General features: G+C 39.1%; 1 protein-coding gene across 2 annotated transcripts in view; it reads right to left on the reverse strand.

The window, feature by feature from the left end:
* ATP8A2 (ATPase phospholipid transporting 8A2) overlaps positions 1-19,243 on the reverse strand; it is a 693,068-nt gene that overhangs the window by 450,053 nt on the left and 223,772 nt on the right. The window lies entirely within an intron of this gene.

Consider the following 19,243-nt stretch of genomic DNA (forward strand, 5'->3'; position numbering starts at 1 on the left):
TTTTTTAATCATTCAGTTCTAAGTATTTTCTAATTTCCAATGTGATTTCCTCTTTGACACCTGATTTTTAAGTATAGGTTTTTAATTTTCCAAGAATATAAGATTTGTATGATGACCTTTTTGAAGGTCTTGGGCAAAGGCATAGTACTCACAGAACATGAGCTGCATGAAAACCAGTTCTCCAAAATTCTGTTAATACTTTAGGATTTGTATGGTCATTTTTGGAAAGTGCTTGAGAAGTGTGCAAATGCAGACAGATATAGATGTATGTATGGCATAATCACACTGACATATTTGTCTGTGTGATGTGTGTTTGCGTGTCATCTGCAGCTGTTTCTAATTACAATGGGAGAATTGAGTAGGTGACACCTAGAGCACATGGCACACAAAGCCTAAAATATTTACTATCTAGTCCTTTACAGAAAAAGTTTGCAACCTTTTTCCTAACCATATATACTTAGCACCTTAGACGTTTCCTTTGTGGCAACTGTCACAAACAGAGCTTAAATGTATAGCTGAGATTTAATGATGACTGCTCAAATTTATAACAGCACAAACAGAAACTTGAGAGTAGAGAACATACTGTAATGTAATCCTGTGTCTACAACCTGGGCAAACTGCCTGACCTATTAAAAGTGCTCAAATATCTATTGCTCTAATGGAAACCCAGAAATTAAATATGCACACTATGGTTTGGATATGCTTTGTCACCCCAAATCTCATGTGGAGATTTGCTCCCCATTGTGGGGTTCAGGCCCTCTTTGCATACCTGTTCCCTCTTTGACCTTATCCACAGGTTATTACACAGCACAAAAGCCTTCACCAAAAGCTGAGTTGATGCTGGTGCCATGCTTCTTGTATAGTCCCAGAACCATAAGCCAAATAAGCCTCTTTGGCTTATAAATTACCCAAGCACAGGTTTTCCCTTTATAGCAACACAAAATAGGCTAATTCAATCTGTTTCTCCTTTGTCCTACTGAGGATTCTCTTTCACATGCTTCTTATTTTACTATCATCTATTAAGAGGAAAACTCGCTATTTTTAAAAAGCAGCATTTCTAAGTCTGTGTCCCTTATAACAAGAGTTACCAAAAAAGAAAATCACTGGTCAAATAAATTTGGTTAACAAAATATTCTATATAATAAACCTCTGCATGATTTATAGTGAAATAAGAGGATTAATGATTGTGTAAAAAGTGTAGTAGATCAATCTACTTAATTATTTACAACTCTGCATCTTCTCAAATTAGCCATAGATCCCAATTCTCTCAAAATGCTTCTTAATATTTTTAAAAACAATGTTTCAGAAATGTAGCTACAGTAGACAATGGAACTGGAATTGGGTCAGTTTCCATCTGATTACACAGGGCAGGGGGTCACTAAACTTCTGGTAAAGAACCAGATAGTAAATATCTTATGATTTGTGGGCCATGCGGTTTGTGTTGCAACTACAGATGGTCACTGACTTCAACGGTTCAACTTACGATTTTTTGACTTAACAATCGGTTTATCAGAGTATTAAATGTTATTTTTGACTTATAACTTACAATGAAGTAAACCCAATATGAGTCAAGGGGCATCTGTACTCAACTCTGCCATTTTAGCATTAAAGTGATCATTGACAGTACATCAGTAAGTGTGCATGGCTGTGTTTCAATAAGACTTTATTTATAAAAACAAGTGGTGAGCTAGATTTGTCGCACTGGCCAGAGCTGGCCAGCCCTTGTCCTAGGGCAGCAGTCTCCAACCGTTTTGGCACCAGGGGCCGGTTTTGTGGAAGATAATTTTAACACAGGTTGTGGGGGATGATTTCAAGATGAAACTGTTCCACCTCAGATCATCAGGCATTAGTTAAATTTTCATAAGGAGCATGTAACCTAGATCCCTCACATGCCCAGTTTACAGTAGGGTTCCCATTCCTGTGAGAATCTAATGCCACCGCTGATATGACAGGAGGTGGAGCTCAGGTGGTAATGGGATCTCGCCTGCCACTCACCTCTTGCTGTGCAGCCCAGTTCCTAACAGGCCATGGACCAGTACTGGTCCATGGCCTGGGGGTTGGGGACCCTTTAAAATTATCTACACTCTGCTGCCTTGTACAGTAGCCACTAGTCACACGTGGCTATTAAAATTTAAATTACTTAAAATTGATAGTTCCTTAACCAAACTAGTTATGTTTCAAGTGATTAATAACCACATGTGACTAGCAACTATTACAATGGATAGCACAGAAAAACATTTTCACCTCTCATCAACACTCTATAGAAAATGTGTGGGTGGATGGGTGTGTGGGGGTGTTTAAGTATACCCATCATTTTGTTTCACACTATTTTTACATTTAATTTCCTGGTAATAAGGGGCAAAGGTACCTGAATAAAGAAATGAATATGGTCAGTTGGGCAAAAATACATTCCAGTAGGCTTATAATTTAAATTTAAGTAGAAGAACTAGACCATTCAGCTGGATGAAGGAGACTGTGGCAATTTAATAAGTGAAGAACTTCTCTACTGAAAGCAGAGTAGAGAGCTAATCTCTAAGGAATAATAACCATATTCCAACTTATAGAATAGGCTTTAGTTTTTATCTGCCAATGAATTATTCTTCTTCAACATGTTCTTAAATCGTACGATTAACATTGGAAAATTTAAAAGAAAATAATTATTCAAACAGAAGCAGCATCAGCAACAGCTACTACCTTTCATGGTTCACCTCCTACGGCACATCAAATAGGAAAGGCAGGAGAGAGCAATGTAAACGGAAAGTTCATCAGTGTTTCAGGTTATGAGCTATGCAGCCATCTATTAAGATATCATTTTTGCTATGATAGCCTCAAATTTAGAACATATTAAATACAACCTCATTTCAGAGGATTTTAATTCCACAAACAACACTGAGAAAATACCCACATTTCCCAACATTTATATTACCTGTACAGAACTGTGGTAAGCTCTTTTCATTCCCTAATAAATAAATTACAATTAAATTGGCAGAATTTACTTGGAGGGCAAGAAGGAGTATATGGATTTATATGTACATACATGTGTAAGTGTGTGTGAATATAGATCACCTCTATTCAAGAAGGCATATTTCTCTTGACCTAGGAGCCTTCTAGGAATTTATTCTAACAAAATAAACAGCAGAAAACAAAATGAGATCTTTTTCTAGACATTAAAGGTTAGAAACAATCTCAATGTCCAAAAGTAAGATAAGGGTTAAATAAATCACAGAAATATACAAAATGTTATCTACATCGTTCTCTAAAACTGGGCTGCAGCCACATATTAGTTGATCTAGAGATACAATCTCAGCTACAAGAGAAAAAACTAGGTTAACATGAATATCTATTGTGTGTAGTTGCATTTTTAAAAAATGGCTACCAATACACACACAGGCATATATGCATATATACTACATACACACAAGGTTATTGTATTATTAGTGAATTAAAAGAGCCAAAAATTTATATAAACTAGATACTTCTACTTATTCCAGTTCTCTGGGTAATGGAAGTCTACCCAGAGAACATTTTTTGTTTTTCTTTTTCCTCATCAATATATATTTTTCAACATTAAATGAACTGAGTAATTTTAAATGGGGGCAAATGAGGTTTAAAACTATTAGATTGCCAGAAAACCTAAATTATCCTCAGAACAAAGCTTGATGGCTATAATCCCATTAATCAAGTGAACTACATCAAAGGTTCTGTCTTAGACACATCATGGAAGTCATTCCAAATAAAACATGTCCAGGTCTACATAAGTTACCTTATATAGGAAGAACAATGCTTAGAAACTTGACCACAGAATAAAGTTCACTGATGAAGAAACTTGACAGATGTTAGCCTGTCATATAATAATTTTTCTCTTACAATACCCTGAGACTCCATTGTCACAACAAGGTAGGTTGTTATCTCAGCCTAAGAACCATCATCGCTGTTGACATTAAACATTTTTCATGATATACCTTTGTGATGCACCATGTAATTACTGATTTTCTTCACTTAGAAAGCCAACAGTGGTAAGTCAAGAGTTGTCAGGCTCCCTGACAGATGATGCATGCCTATCTCTCTCTGTGAGTTGGGGCTTTCAAGAGTACCATTAACGCAAAAGATGGACAAGGACTTTTGAGTTCCACCCCTTCCAAAAGCTAGATTTCACAAACATGGACTATCTATCAGAAACAAACCCATTGGATGGGAATGATTTGTTAGGTAGCTACAGTAGAATATAGGAATACTAATACTATCCACCTCTGTTTTGTGAAAAGCATAAACAAAAGTAAGATTCTTAGATTATAAAGAGCTTGATACACCAAGTTTAAAGTTCTGACTGATTCAAATAATTATTTCAAGACCATTAATAACAAATATCTACCACTTTCAATTAAACAGAGGAAATGTTAAAAGAAAGAATATTCATTTTATTGGTTGAATTACTTTAAAAATCATGGTTTACTACATATTTTGGAAGAATAAAGTTACCCAATAAATTGCTCATCATGATAGGGAAATCAATGCTAACCTAAGACCTACAAGAAGTTTTAGCAAAACTCACTGTAAACTTCCTTTGTTTTCTCCAGTTGTTCTCCACCCAATTCCTTGCACTCACTCCAATCAAGCATTCATCTCCATAATGCCCCAGACAGCTTCTGACAAGGTCACCCATGACCTCCATACTGCTAAATCCAATAATTATTTCTCGGACCTCATTTCACTGAACCCATTAGCAGCATTTAATACAGCAGTTCCTTCTCTTCTTCTTGAAAGACTTTGTTCTAGTTGGTTTCCAAAATGCCAAACTCTCTTGCTTCTCTGGTTACCTCAATGTCCATATTTTCTCAAACTCTCTTGCTTCTCTACTTACTTCAATGGTCATATTTTCTTGGTCTCCTTTGCTGCCTCTCCTCTCTCAAACTTTTAAACAATGAAGTACCCCGCCCCCCGCCCCCCACCCCCATCCACCAGAGCTGAATTCTTGAGACCACTTTGCTATCTCTTATCAATCTTGGTGTCCTGATTCAGCCTCACAGAGTTGAAAACACTACACAGACTACTCCTAAATATTTTTCTCCATAATAGACCTTTCCCCTGATTTCCCAGACACACATATTCAACTGCCCTAAGGATATCTAAAAGTTATCTCAACCCTAAAATGCCCAAAAAAGATTCCTTATTCCCCCACCATACCTGCTCCTCCTACGGTCTTCCTCATCTCAGAAATGGCAACCTGATCCTTCCAATTGCTCAGATCCAAATCCCTGGGGTCTTATCCTTCTTCTGTCCCACATCGAATACATCAGCAAACCCTGTCAGCTTTACTATCAAAATACTATGTGCCCAGAATCTCACCATCTCCCATCACCAATACAGCAACCTCCACTCCAACACCCCCATTATCTTTTGCCTGGATCAGCACCCCCAGCTACTAGGTGGGCTCCTGCCTCCATGCCTTTGCCTCCCTTCAGCTTTAGTCTCTTGCTTACTCCAGCAGCCAGATACCCTTTTTTATTTTTTTATTTTTTTTAAGACAGGGTCTCACTCTGTCACTCAGGCTGGACTCACTGCAGCCTCTGCCACCTGGGCTCAAGCCATCCTCCCACCTCAGCCTCCCAAGTAGCTGAGACCACCACAACCGGCTAAATTTTTTTTTGTATTTTTTGTAGATATGGGGTTTCACCATGTTGCCCAAGCTGGTCTTGAACTCCTGGGCTCAAGCAACCCACCCACTCTGGCCTCCCAAACTGCTGGGATTACAGGTGTGAGCCACCATGTCTGGCCAAGATTCCTTTTAATGGCAGAGTATTAATTACTAAGTCAAAGAGCATAAGACTATTACATGAGGGACCTAGAGGAGTCAAATACACAGAGACACAAAGAAGAACGGATACCCTTTTATTTATTTATTTACTTATATATTTATTTATTTTGAGACAGAGTCTCCCTCTGTTGCCCAGGCTGGAGTGCAGTGGCGCAATCTTGGCTCACTGCAACCTTCACCTCCCATGTTCAAGTGATTCTTTTGCCTCAGCCTCCCAAGTAATTGGGACTACAGGCGCACACCTACACGCCCGGCTAATTTTTTTGTATTTTTAGTTGAGACGCGGTTTCACCATATTGGCCAGGCTGGTCTTGAACTCCTGACCTCGTGATCTGCCCGCCTCTGCCTCCCAAAGTGCTGGGATTATAGGCGTGAGTCACTGTGCCTGGCCCAGATACCCTTTTAAAAGGTAAATCAGATCATGTCACTCTTCTCAGATTCCACCAGTGACCCCATTTCATTCAGAATCTCCTAACAATGCTCTACACGGCTACAGGAAGAGTCCATGCTGTCTCTCTGGCTCCCTCTTCACTCTCCCCTCCAGCCACATGCTGCTCAAATGCAGTGGGGAGCTTTGGCCTTTGCCTCTGCATTTGCTGGACCATCCACGTGAAGCACAATTCCTCCAGATAGGGTGATCATATAATTTTACCCTCCAAACCAAGGCACTTTGGGGAGTAAAATGGGGGAGTCTTAAATCTATGCCAGGAAAACAGACGCAAACTGAGACTGCTCCAGGCAAAGTGGGAGGTGCCATCTCCTATCCAGACAGTCCCATGGCTCCCTCCTGGCAAGTTGGCTCCAAAGTCATCTCATTAGAGAGCATTTCCTTAACAACCTACACAACACAGCAGCTTCTCCCCTCCCCGCCAGCCCTGTTTCCTCCTCCTGCTGACATTCCTCAATAATACTTACTACAGAACCCTAAGAAAAAAATGTTTTACAATAGTCTCTCTGACCTTTAAATGCAAGTGCCTTCAAAGGATTAAAAGAATTATTAATTGAACATGCCTAAAAATAAATTAGAAAAGAATTGTTCAAGCAACATTTCTAGTATACCACAATCTTACTACCTTCACACACACACAAAATGTTGATAAGCAAGTTTAATTACAAAGTGATCTTACCAAGCAGGCAATAGTATCAGGAATTTTTTAGCAGATGGTAGGAAAAAAAAATAGAAAGTTTCTATCAAAAATTTTAGCAATAACCTTGAAAACAGAATATTTCATGACCTTACAGAGTTGCTAAGAGGGTTAAGAGAGATAATTTATATAAAGTGATAGGCACTCATGAAAAAGCACTCAATGGACCATGAGCTTTTGTTACTGGAGAGGCTGCTTAGTATTCTGGATAAAATATGTGACCCACATTTTGTGTAATAAAAAATCATGTTAACAATACAAGCATTTCTGGCCCAGCGCAGTGGCTCATGCCTGTAATCCTAGCACTTTGGGAGGCCAAGGTGGGTGGATTACTTGAGTTCAGTTCGAGAGCAACTGGCCAACATGGTGAAACTCTGTCTCTACTAAAAACACAAAAATTAGCCGGGCCTGGTGGCGCGTGCCTGTAGCGCACCTGTAGTCCCACCTACTTGAGAGGCTGAGGCAGGAGAATCATGTGAACCCAGGAGGCGGAGGTTGTAGTGAGCTGAGATGGCGCCAGCATGGGCGACAGAACGAGACTCCGTCTCAAAAAACAACACAAACAACAAAACAAAACAAACAATTTAAGTATTTCTAAACATATCTTTTCAAAGTGGTCTCTCTAAACCCAAAAAAGCCTTCATCATATCCCACATGAAAACATCATATTCATCTTAAAGCAACAAATGATGACATTATGCCTGTGCATATTATACATGTGGAAATCACTTACCACGAACCACCTGTCATCAGAGAAAAGATCAAACTGGAAAACTGGACTTTTGTAAAAGAAAAGTTGAAAATAGTTAACTATGACTTACTATGAGAATTTACCATAGGGCAAAGACTTTTCTAAGTACAGAGAGCAGGAGTTTCACCCTGTTAGCACCCCAGATGTTCTCTTGACCCTTATGCCATCCTTCATCACCTTTAACCTGGACAACTGTTCTTTGTCATGAGAATAACAACAGAAGCAAAATAGTCAACTTCTGTGTGGTCCACGAGACGTTCATGTTCACTCTACCTGTCATTGCAAAGTACTATAAAGAATTGACTGAATGTTAAAGGTCTGAATTTCATGGAATTGACCACATCCGTGCGATCTTGTAGTATCCCGCGTCCTCCTGATGCCTACTTCCTGCCTACAGGTGAGCTGGTGCTAGATATTATTTGCTGGCTTCAGTATTTATTTCTGTCTTCTTCCATGTTCTTCCCTGTATTACAGGGACTGGAAGGCTTAAAGCCATATTTCTTAGACTCCTTTATTACCAAGATACTACATGAATTCCATCAACAAGATGCATTTGCTTAAGATTGGGAAGACAGAGAGGAGACAGAGCATGAAGAGACCACATTCTACCATCTTGACCTGGCTTCAAGGGTGTAAGGATGCCGGGACGTCAGCAGTGGCTCCCTGAGGTCTCCTGGGTAGCAGCAATAGTGCTCTGACTCTGGGAACAAAGCTGCTGGGACATGGACCTGAAGCCTCTCTAGGGCTCGCTGACTTCTGCTCCTTCCGCTTTCCCAATAATTTCACAAGCACCTAATTTCCTATTTTAAGTCTTTACACTTGAAATTCATTTCTGTGCCAGCTGTTAACATCTGTCAGTGTCCAGGATCCCTTCTGTGTTCAGCCTGTGCTACTGGAGTGGGAACTACCAACCATACTCCTCACTCACAGGTGGCTCTAGGCCCTGTCAGCAGGAGAGGGGCAGAGAGGGAATGAGAGACTCCAAGTCTGGAGACAAAGAAAGAAATGTGCTCCTTCTTGTTTGCCTCTTGTCTGCTCGCAATTCCCTTGACAATCACTTCTTCAACCTAGTCTTGGGGATGTCTGTGTTCAATGAAACTTTATTTGCAGGAAGAGATGTTGGGTCAGATTTCTCCTGAGGGTTGTACTTTGCCAATCCCTGCCCTAGAGTTTTCTTACTGTACTCTTAATTACCTAGTTAGCAAACTCTATAACTTAATTAACAATTCTTAACATTGAAACCACTCTGTTCAGATACCAGATGTGGTTTTTATTTTCTGAGCAGAGCTTGACGGTCACCATTTCCTGCATGGAACTCTGACTGTTCCTATAGTTGGTATCAGAAGTGGTTCTAAGAAATATTCCAAAGGTGAAAAACTGGTATTAATTATTTCTTTTGCTTGGGTTTGAAGGCACTGATGACCTAATCATCAGTGGAAAAAAGATATTAGCTGTCCATGGCAAGTAGGACCAAAATAGCTACTGAAATGATAATTCAATGGCTTTCCTTGCCATTGCAGTCATCATCCTGCCTCGACCCTGGAAGCCAGAGGTGAAACAGATGCACTATTCTGGTATTCTTTTCTCCTGATCCAGCTAAGTTTCCCTGGAATTCTCAAAATCAGAGATAACTGGCCACACGCTAGGGGCAACAAATTATTACAAAAGAAAAACCCAAGTGAGACAGGTCTTTAAACTGGAAATTAATATTTATCAAAGACAGAGGCAGAGTGATTACTCACATTTTGCTTCTAGGCGTGATAAAGTAACTAGTATACAAGACTTATAAACAGCCAGAAAACTGGGACAGTCTTTGAAACACACTGTTTTCAGACACTGGATAACAGGCAACACAGGAAGACAATCCTCAGAAGAAGAGAAGTTCATGAGGTGAGCCAATGACAGCTGAAGCTTTCTAACCGGAGGTACTTCCCAAATTGTGATTCAGGGAAGAGGAACCCAGAGGGTGATGTTCTCACTGCTATGAGGAGACAAAGAATGCTAGAGAATGCTGGGTGGCTAGGAGCTGCAACGCAGCATATGGGAGAGAAGGAACTGCACAGAGAAAGAGCTCAAGCATCTGTAAGGGTCCCCTTGGGTCTTTAAGCAAATGCTAATTTATGCACACATACGGGGACATGACATGAGATTTGGGGAAAGAAAACCCTAAAATAGATACATATATTTTTTCTCATATATATGAAAAAAGAACAACTATCAGTGCTGTAAGATAAAAAAAAAAAAAAAACAATCCCAGGGCTCATGCATGACTGGAAGATACTTAAGTTCCAACATTGACAGTGGAAAAACCATAGGGAACACCTAGGGCCTTAGGCAGCAGCACCAACGGGTTGTAACTTGGTAGGAAAGCTGCAGTAGTTCTAGAGAAAACTATACACTCACAAGTAACTGCCTGCCAAAACCCAATATTCTTTAAAAGAAAACAACAGAATCTAGACACTCAATCACAAAATATTAACAACCATCATACAATAAAATATTATTAGACATGCAAAATAACAGAAAAATGTGACCTATAACAAACAGAAGAAGTAAGCAAATAGAAACAGACCCATAAATGACAAAGAAGTGGAATTAGCAGAGGAGGAATTTAAATGAGCTATCATAACAATATTGAAGGATTAAAAGGAATGTATAAATATAATGAAGAGAAATGGAAGAATCAAAAGGAGCCATTACAATCAGAAAAAGCAAATTTGACATGCACAAGTCCTGTACACTGCACAAGCTACAGACACATATTTTTTTTTTTGAAGTCACAATCCTGACACTGCAAAAAAAAAAAAAAAAAAAAAAAAAAACTACAAAATACTGCTGAGAGTAATTTTAAAGACCTAAGTAAATGAGAGATATCCTACATTCATAGAATGCAAATAACAATCCCATTAAAGTGTCAAATTGCATTAAATCCATACATAAATTTGGGGGAATCTCCATAAAAATCCCAACAGGCTTTCTGGAGGAATTTACAGCCTGATTCTAAAATGTATGCAGAAATGCAAAGGTCCTGAAACGACCAAAACAGTCTTTTAAAAAAATAAAGTTGGAGGATCTCAAGACTTGTTACAAAGTTATCATATTGAAGACAATGTGGAATTGGGCACAAAGAGGGATACATACACAAATGGAATAAATTAGAGGGTCGAGGAAAAGAGTCACATATACGCTTAATCGGTTTCCAACAAAAGCACAGGTATTTCAATGACGAAATAATAGTATTTTTCACAAATGATGCTGTAAACACTAGATAACTATATGGGATATAAACTGGACCTCAATCCTTACCTCATACCATGCACAATAATGGATCACAGACTCAAACTTAAAAGCTAAAACTACAAAACTCCCGGAAGTAAACACAGGAGGCACTCTTCCCAGTCCTAGAGTAAGTACATATTTCTTAGAGAGCACCGAAGCTTTAATCATAGCAAAAGAAGAAGAAAATGAGAAAGAAATTTGGAATTCAACAAAATTTAAAAAAAAAAAAAAACTTCTGGCTCTTCAAAAGGTGTTTATACTGCTTTTCTACTGTTATGAAACATATTAACAGAAATTTAGCAATGTAGAATACCACACACATTTATCATCTCAATTTCTCATAAGAAATCCATGCACAGCTTAGCTAAATCTGCTGCTTAGGACCTCATGAGGCTGTAATCAAGGTGTTGGCTAAGCTGGAGTCTCACTTTAAGGCCTGACTGGAGAAGTACCTGTTTCCAGCCTTCCTCGGGTTGTTGGCAGGATTCATCTCTTTGTGATTGTCGGACTGAGGTCTCCATTTTCTTGCTGGCTGTAGGCTTGGCCACTGTCAGCTACCAGAGGCTGTCTGCAATTTCTTGCCACATGGCCTTCTCCATAGGCCTTCTCACACCATAGCCACTTACTTATTAAGCCATCAGTGGAGAAAAGTCTCTCACTCCAGTCTGCTAGGATGGACTCTTATATCATGCAAGGGAGTGACATTCCATCACCTTTGCCATATTCTACTGATTAAAATTCAGTCACAGGTTCCACACACACTCAAGGGGAGGGAATTAGGGCAAAGGTGTGGACACCAGGAGGCAGGAATTATTGGAGGTCACCCTAGGGTCTATTTTCCCTAACACCGGTAAGAAAATGGATAGGCAAGACAAAGTTTGGTAAAAAAAAAATATTTGCAACAGACGTCTATGAAACAGGGTTTATATCCAAATTATATATTCAGAAAACTCTTACAATTCAGTAATTTAAAAAGCATAAAACACATTTTTTTAAATGGGCAAAAGTTTGACAGAGACTTCAACAAAGGAAGATTTTTAAATGACCAATAAGCACAAGAAAATCAACATGATTAGTCATCAGGGAAATATAACTTAAAGTCACAATGAGATATTATCAATAATACACACCCACTAGAATGGCTAAAATTAAAATGACTGACAGTACCAAATATTGGTGAAGATATGCAAAAATGAGAACTCGCAGGTAATACTACCAGGAGTGTAAAATGGAAATTGTTTGGCAATTTCTTATAAAGCTAAACATATATCTTCCCTCTAATCTAAGAATTTTATTCCTAGGTATTTACCCAGGAGAAACAAAAACAGATGTTCACCAAAACGTGCACAGAACAAAACCCTCATAGCAGCTTTATTCATAATAACCTCAAACTGAAAATAATGAAAATGTCCTGCAACAGGTGAACGAATAAACAAATTGTGGAATATCCATAAAATGAAATACCCAGCAAAAAAAGGAATGAACAGATGATACACACAGCAACATGGATGAATATCAAAATAATTGTGTTGAATGAAAGAAGCCAGACAAAAAGACAGTCTTCATACGAAATTCTAAGCAAGCACAATTAATCCATTGTGTTAGAAAGAAGGTCCGCATGGTTGCCTGGGGATATGGAGGGCTGGAACTTTTTGAGATCATGTAAATGCTCAATATTTTAAATGGAGTGGTGATTACATGCGTATATACATTTGTCAAAATATATCACCATGTACACTTAAAATTGGTACATTTAATTGTAGGTATGTAAACTATATCTCAATAGAGCTGATTTAAAATCATTACCTGTGATCAATTTGTAACAACTGCCTATTAAAGCCAAGTCTGTGGCAGATCAAGCAGCTACTGAAATATACCATTAGGGCAGAAAGAATACAAGATTAAGGATAGGTCAGCCACTTCTCACTGCCCTGGGAAGCTTAAAGAATGAAAATTACAAAATCAGAGGTCAAGACAAAGTCAGAAGACAAGAGAGTCTCTGTGACAAAGTAAGAGAACCTCTTCTCTCATAGCAGCCCGACGTATGCGCCTAAAAAGTTAATTCTGTGGGTTGTAGAACTCAATGAATGTTGTAGTCACAGACTAACCAGGTCTCTTCCATGAAAGTTAGGGCACTGATGGGAAAGAGTGGGACCTTAAGAACCTGAATGAGGACACATGTATTGGTTTGAATGAATCCAAATCCCTTGACCTTCAAACCCCATTAGCTCTCCTTGGCCAGCAGCATCAGACCCTCCTCCTCTCTCTCTGAGGACAGCCCTGCACTGTGTCATGCTGGGGCAGCACATATTGACCCTACTTTTAATATCAGGTTCTGTATGATTAGTAGGGTGAGGATAAACAAAGAGACTACCACCTATGCAACAGTTCAAACTATATAACCTTTTCTCAGAAAAACATTCCAGAGGGAATCTGCAGATTCTGTTTCCCAAAGTCATCCAGGGGCCCAATCTAGGGGAGCAACTCTGATGTTGCCAATAAATAGCCCCCAAAGTAGCTCCAGCCTTATACCATTTCCAGCCAGCAAAATGGGAAGAGCTGAGGAACCAGGGCAAGAGATTTCCTTCTCGATGGGTAATGCACAAGGGTCGCACCTCACTTCTGCTCACATTCCACCAGTGAGAATTTAATCTTATGGCCACACCCATCCATAGAGAGGCTGGAAAATGTAGTCTCTGCCACAGGCGTCATTAATGAATTTTATCTGATTCCATTTTCATTCCTCAGTAGCCATTCCATCAGTGACTGTACATACTTATTTCAGAAAACCTTTTGTGTTAAAGAATTAATGCTTTGCTCTGAGCAAACACATCTTTGCCAGTACCTCTTTCTTTTGATGGCCTCTCAAAAACAATAACCTTTGGTTTATTCCATAAGTTGAAACACGTTAGAAACAGCACTTTTATCCAAATACGTAGTAAATCTCTTATGTTTCACAATTTGTTCAATTACTTGTTTCTTAGAAACTCTGGCAAGTGCCATTAATTCATTCCTTTTTATGGCTGAGTAGTGTATATATATATATATATATATATATATATATACACACACACACACACACACACACACACACACCACAGTTTCTTTATCTGTTCGTTGTCTGATGGGCATTTGAGTTGGTTCCAGGTTTTTGCAACTGTGAATTGTGCTGCTATAAACATGTGTGTGCAAGTATCTTTTTTGTATAATGGCTTCTTTTCCTCTGGGTAGATACCCAGTACTGGGATTCCCGGATCAAATGGTAGTTCTACTTTTAGTTCTTTAAGGACACTCCACACTGTTTTCCATAGTGGTTATACTAGTTTACATTCCCACAGTGACCTGGATGAGATTGGAGACTATTATTTCAAGTGAAGTAACTCAGGAATGGAAAACCAAACATCGTATGTGCTCACTCATAAGTGAGAGCTAAGCTATGAGGATGCGAAGGCATAAGAATGACACGATGGACTTTGGGGACTTGGGGGAAAGAGTGGGAAGGGATAAAAGGCCACAAATTGGGTTCAGTGTATACTGCTCGGATGATGGGTGCACCAAAATCTCACAAATCACCACTAAAGAACTTACTCGTGTAAACAAATACCACCTGTTCTCCAATAACCTACAGAAATAAAAAAAAATTTTAAAAACACACACGCACACAGAAATCCTGGCAAGGTTTTGTATAGGTCTTCCACCCATATTCAACTTAATTATTGCCTCACTGTGTTCTCTATATTATTGCAGCAGGAAAACCAAATGCTCTCCAAGCGACTCAGCACTTTTTGTCCTTTACTAACAAATATCAAAGACATTTATCATTCACGAATTTGCAGTAGATTTTGTGAAATTTTAGAGTAAATGATTAGATTACTACATTCTTTCAAAAATACATTGCTGGTAAAGTTGTAGATTTTTACTCTTACTCAAGATTCTTAGTTTTTAAAATCTCATTAATTCCTACAATTTCATGTTACCACAGCTAATATTTCAAGACACCATACACATTTAGGACAAAGTTCATGGTTAATTATAACAATCTTGTGAATAATTTTGAAATTTGCTTAATGTGTCAGATCAGATCACTGTTTTAACTATGAAGTAGCTGAGAAGAGCTGGAACTAGCACACACACTGAGCAAAGCAAATCATTGCAGCTTCTGCTTACAGTATTGTTATCCTGAATTCACTTTTTTTTTTTTAACAGGAATTCTATTAAGTCAGCATCTGTGAGAGTCATTTTAACGAAAATTAACTCTAGTCCACAAGTCCATTTAACCAATACACATGAATGGCAATATTTCACAATTGGCTAAAAGCAAACAAAAGAGTGAGAGTCTCAGCAACAACCTTTCTCACTTGAAACGCCATGCCTCCCTCCTCCTACCCATTCCTCTCAGACCGATTTCTGGTCAGTGTGCCAGGAAAAAAAATTGAGGATGCCAGTGGCAATCCTTATGTATTATCAATAAAGCTAATCTCTCAATACTTTTTTAACTGAAAAAATAGGAAATCACAACTTTTTTCCAGCATTTTAATGTATCATCTAGTGTCCCCCTGGGGTGCACACCATCACTCCGCCTTGTTCAAAGACCACTGATCTCATCTATATTATGGAGCTTAGATGTTATTTTGGCAGCATATGACAAACTCAAAACACAGAGATAAATCCTAATTGTTTACAGCATTTGGAGTCCGAACCTGGCCATACTTACTGGTCTGATGAAACTGATCGGGGCCAGGTGTGGATCCCCTCACACTTACATGAGAGATGAAATAAGGAGAAGCCAAGCCAAATGCTTCTAATTTGGGGGCCATTTTCTGTGTCCCTGTCATGTCTGCATTATTATTGGAGCCCTGAGACTTAAAAACTCAACCTGGGAGCTCCACCAAAGCTCTACTGTATATCTAATTTATTGCGCTAGGATGCTACTTTTATCCCCCTCACCACCACCAAATACGATTTTAATGAGAATAGGAATGGTTTTAACCCAACTAAAGCATGAGAGGGAGGAGAAGGCAAGGAAGGAGTAGAACCTTCCTCAGTAGACACTAGTCAGAAATATGGAGTGTCCTTTTGAATAATGAACAAAAACAGTACATAGAAAGTGCATCTCTGCTCAGTAGATACTGAATACATTACAGTCATTATACTAAAAGATGAAGTTCAAAATTAGTTAAGGAAGAATCATTCTTAGGAGGTTAAACCAAGGCAAGTCAGGTACACACCCATAAAACCCTTCTCAGTTTGGCGTCACAAACCACTCTTTGGTCTAGGTAAACCAGAAGTCTCAATGTGTATGTAAAGTCCATCTCTTGGACTCCAGAGAACATCTGATATAAGGGGAAAACAGAGGCTCATTTCTGAGTTACCTCCAGAAAAAGGAGGCTTTTTTCAAGGTTAGAGATACCTTTGAACCAGAAAATCATCAGAAAAAAAGGAGGCCTCCAGTAGACACTGTGGGTGTGTTCATAAGGTATGTGCACACATCCAAGGGTTCTGGGAGCCTTTCTGCAGGAGCCCTCTGCTCTCCTGTCCACCGATGTGCTGTTTCGGCTTACTCATTTTCTATTTCTTAGTAACATCAACTTGTACTCAGCCCCTCATGGCTACTGTAGCCACTATCTCATCAGCATGACTTTTAAATAGAAATCCTTATTGATGACTAGAAAATTATCTTAAGCTTGTTCATTCATTCAAACATTTACTGAGCGCATAATATGTGCAAAGCACGGTCTTGAAGGTGGAAATGCCCAGGTTTTTTTTTAAATCAGGTTTTTAACCATGGACCTTACAATCTAAGGGACTAAAGGGAGGTAGAAAAAATATAAATTATTTCATAACACCGAAAAAAAAAGCTGATTAAAAAATGGGCAAAGGATTGAATAGACATTTCTCCATAGAAGATATACAAATGACCAAAAGGCACATGTAAAGATGTCCACTGTCACTAATAATTAGGGAAATGCAAATCAAAACCCCAATGAGATACCACTCTCAAACCCATTAGAGTGGCTACTATTAAAAAAAAAAAAAACAAGTGTTGGCAAGAATGTGGAAAAATCACAAACCATATAAAATGATGCAGCTGCTGTAAAAAAAAACAGTATGGCAGTTCCTCAAAAAGTGAAATGTAAAATTACCATATGATCCAGCAACTCCACTTCTGGGTATATGTCCCCAAAAATTAGAAGCAGGATCTCAAAAGGATATTTGTATATCCACATTTATAGCAGCACTATTCACAATAGTCAAAAGTTGGATTGAGACCATCCTGGCCAACATGGTGAAACTCCGTCTCTACTAAAAATACAAAAATTAGCCAGGCGTGGTGGCGCATGCCTGTAATCCCAGCTACTCAGGAGGCTGAGGCAGAAGAGTCGCTTGAACCAGGGAATTGGAGGTTGCAGTGAGCCTAGTTTGCCACAGCACTCCAGCCTGGCGACAGAGCGAGACTTCTTCACAAAAAAAAAAAAAAAAAGTTATAAGCTACTCAACTGTCCACTGATGGATTAATGAATCAACAAAATGTAGCATAGGCATGCGATGGAATATTAATCAGCCTTAAAAAGGAGGGAAATTCTGACACATGGTACAATATGGATGAACCTTGAAGACATTATGTTACATGAAATGAGCTAGTCATAAAAATCACAAATACTATATGATTGAGCTTATACAAGGTACTTACAGTTGTGAAATTCATAGAGACACAAAGTAGAATGACTGCCAGGGAATGAGGTAGGTGTGGGAATGGAGAGTAGTTGTTTAAAGGGGCACAGAATTTTAGTTTGGGAAGATGAAAAGAGTTCTGTGGATGGATGGTGGTGATGGTTACACAACAATATGAATATACTTAATGCCACTGAACTGTACACTTAAATGATGTATTTCACAACAATTTACACACACACACACACACACACAGTATTTCCAATGATGAGAGGTTCCATGGAGAAAAGTAAAGACATGTGTGAGAGGGAGTGCTGGGAAGACTGAAACACTTGGGTAGAGGAGAGATTTCCTCAGAGCATGTGAGAATTAGACTCCAGGAGATGAGGTATGACCTGGGACTCTGGGCTGCCTGCAGGCAGTGACATGAACAAGGATAGGAGGTGTACCAAGATGAATTCTGAAGCACTCACACCAGAGGGTGGTCTCTTGCCAGTGGTGCCTTGGAAACACACAGAACTACGGACTCTCCCCCTGCCTCCTGCCCTTGGTCTCATGAAGGGGTAGAGAGTATCCTGGTGTTCACGGTAGGAGTTATGGCCCTCTCAATTTGCAAGTATAGAAACCTCTGTACTTTATCACCTCCCTTTAAAAGCTTAATTAACTGTGCCATCTGCCCCTGGCATTGGCTAAGTATAAATATTAAATATACTGCCTGGAAGGGTACTATGGGTGCCTGCCAGTAACAAAGCCCTTGTTAAAAGTTCTGACAAATGGAATCTCATTGTTCAGCTCATATTTTCATATCAAACCACTTCACAGGTTGCTGGTGACCCTCAAATCAGCTCCCACTGCTGGTCTGTTCAGTGGCTTTATGCCATGATGGGGTGGGTTCATGCGGCAGCATTGGGACATCAGAGAATTAAGTGTGCATGTATGCTATTTCTATATGAATGTATTATTATTATTTCAAGACAGAGTCTCACTCTGTCACCCAGGTTGAAAAGCAGTGGCACGATCATGGCTCACTGCAGCATCCACATCCCAGGCTCAATCAATTCGCCAACCTCAGCCTCCCAAGTAGCTGGGACTACAGGCATATGCCACCACGCCTGGCCCATTTTTCCATTTTTTGTAGAGATGAGGTCCTGCTATGTTGCTTAGGTTGGTCTGGAACTTCTTGGTTGAAGCGATCCTTCTGCCTCCGCCTCCCAAAATGCTGGGATTACAGGCATGAGCCATTGCACCTGGCCTCACTATATAAATGTAAACGATGCTTAACACTTGAATATTAGTTTTATTCTAAAGTTTGTGCTAGAAAGAAAATCATACACGTCTCTTTAGTAACTTATACTGAAATTAACCATCACCATTTAATGTAGGTCATAATAGTTTCCACTAATATTTCATATTTAATGATTAAAGCTAAATCAGATTAAAACTATCCCATTTTAAATGCACAATTCTAGATGAATAAAAGTATTATCATGAGGCAATATTCTAAGCTTACTGTTTTGATGTTTAAAGATAAGGCTTTCTGACATCCATTCTTTTTTTTCTCTTTTTTTTTTTTTTTTTTTT

The sequence above is a fragment of the Nomascus leucogenys genome, chromosome 5, assembly GCF_006542625.1.
Source record: "Nomascus leucogenys isolate Asia chromosome 5, Asia_NLE_v1, whole genome shotgun sequence".
Taxonomy (NCBI): domain Eukaryota; kingdom Metazoa; phylum Chordata; class Mammalia; order Primates; family Hylobatidae; genus Nomascus; species Nomascus leucogenys.